Source organism: Mandrillus leucophaeus, unplaced genomic scaffold (genome assembly GCF_000951045.1).
Source record: "Mandrillus leucophaeus isolate KB7577 unplaced genomic scaffold, Mleu.le_1.0 Scaffold174, whole genome shotgun sequence".
Classification (NCBI taxonomy): Eukaryota; Metazoa; Chordata; class Mammalia; order Primates; family Cercopithecidae; genus Mandrillus; species Mandrillus leucophaeus.
This window is the reverse complement of record NW_012101743.1, coordinates 1,641,219-1,643,641: the sequence shown is the minus strand read 5'-3', so window position 1 is coordinate 1,643,641 and position 2,423 is coordinate 1,641,219.

The following is a 2,423-nucleotide window of genomic DNA, read 5'->3' as shown; positions in this document are numbered from 1 at the left end:
AGAGGGAAATAAAGAGAGTCTGGACATTGAATCTTGATGATCTGAGCCTACCAGGAACAGTTTCTTTTTCCACTTTGCCCAGCACTGAGCTGGAAGGCCAAAAATAGGGAGAATGAGTGTGGGTGTGTGGTTGTCAGTAATTTTTTTAAAAATCCCATTGACTTCTACTTGAATTTACCAAAGAATTACCATGTGGTAAATAAAAATTGATGTCAGGTACAAGCAGGTTTTGAGAGGCAGGGATAGGAAGGCAAAACCAACACTGCACTGAAGGGGAGTCTGGAGGCAGGCAGTCACTAGAGAGATACTCAGGTGAATGGGCCCTTGCGGGGTAAGCTGGCAAATATTCGCCATTTAAATCTATTTCTCTGTCATTTCACAGAGCTAAGTGTATAGTTCAAACTCCATAAATATTTTTAATCGGGTTAAATTTCCCAGGGACTTGAAAATCTTGTTTTTCTTTTATGTTCTCAATATTTTAAGTGCTGTAGTTTTGATAGGAATAAAATAGATTTAGTCTGTAGATATAGTCAACATAATGATTTAGATGCAACTTTACATGTAGTTTTCTATAAATTGCTTCTCTGAGCTTAATGACTTTTAGTACTTCTTTTTTTATTTGGGGATATTGCCTCTTTCTCTCTTTAAATAGTAAACACATGATGCGAGTCACAATATATAGATTTTAAAAAGGATAAAAACATTGTCCTGAGTCCAAGCACTTTAAAATTTAAAATGATTTTACTCTCATATATCCTTTCTCATCCTTTTTCCGCATGCATATACCTTTCTACAGTTGTGATCATAACAACTGTATACCCTGGTTTTTCACTTAATGTCATGTGTTATATAAGTTTCCGCATTTCTAGATAGTCATTATAATCATTTTAAAGACTAAGGTACTTTTCAAGGTTTCACAACTACCTCTAGTTTCTTAGTTCCCATTCTCATTTAGTATTTTAAATATCTTTACTGTCTCCTGGTTTTTGTTTTTGTTTTGTTTCAATCTGAAGTTTCAGGGCTAGATTTTCTTCTGCCTGCTAGGTTTATGCTGCTTAGCTCAACTTATCAGAGACAACATTTAGCTTTGGATTTTGATCAGGCCTCTTTCAAAGGGTTGTATCGTTGTAGCTGAATTTCAATGGCATCAATTTCAGTTACTAGGTTGGGGATTTGTATTAGGGCATTTTAGAAATGCTGGTTTCCAGTTCTTTTGTGTTGGAGAAGTGCCAGATAACACAGCTTTTGCTGTAATAGGTCTGCACAGACTGTAGCTGGCATGCCACGTGGTGCTGGAGAATTGTGAATTCAGGCACTTTTCTCCATCCCTTTGATTGCCACAGACAGAGCTTGTCCCTGGGAGTTATCAGCAAATTCTGGCAGGGAAGCAGGCAGGACAAGAGTCAGGAAAGAGGCTGTCTGAGGGATGTAGGGTGAGGAAGTGCCTTAGGAGTTGGACCAGAGTTGTGGTAGAGACTGAAAAATACAGTAGGGGGAATGCTATGTATATGACAAGAATTCTAGTTAAGATTTAAACATTAATTTATACAAAAAAAGGCTTTCCTTTTTATGACATAGGCCCCTTTTTTAATCTGATGAAAGCTATGTACTTTACTTACCCCCCTCCAGAAAAAAAATACAGATCCTTATTACTTTCAATCGCAAAACTCGCAATTACTTTTGCAGCAACCTAATAACTACATAGTTGCACTTGATTCTTCACAAACCATCCATAGCACCCTTAGGGTGAAGAACCTCATTCCATAGGAAAGCTCTGGAGGACCGGAAATGGTTGCAACAGAATTTCCCAACATCTTCCCCCTCATTTTAAAACTCATTCTTAAGAGTAATTTTATATTTTATTTAAGTAAGGTTGCAGATCTCTAATAAGTGGTGGTGAAGGTTGTATCATAATGACAGCCTGGGAAAGTGGGGAATCAACGAGGATGAGTGTCTTGGAAAATAGCATGGATCCTAGAATTGGGGCTGAGTGGAGCATGGTGAGGTATTGAGCTAGATGAAAAAGGTGGCGGGGGTTTGGAGGGGCAGAGAGAGAGCGAGAGTGAGAGAGAGAGAGAGAGAGAGAAAGATTGAAGTTTGCCCTTTCAGCCGTCCTTTTCAATGTTGTGTCTAGTCTGTGTACAAGGAGCAACTCCTCGTGTGATCCTCAGCAAATTACTAAGTGCAGGCGCTGTGCTAAGTCCTTTACAAGTGCTTGCCAATGCCTTCAGTGGTTAAGACTCTGGGCTCTATATTCTGACTCCTTGGGTTCAGATCCAGATTACTGGGTAAGTTACTTCGTCTTTCTAAATTTCAGTATTCCAATCTGATAAATGGAGATAATAATTCTTAACTGTGAGGATCAAATGGATTACACTTAAAAAGTACATTGCACGATGCCTGACACACATTATGTGTTCAAG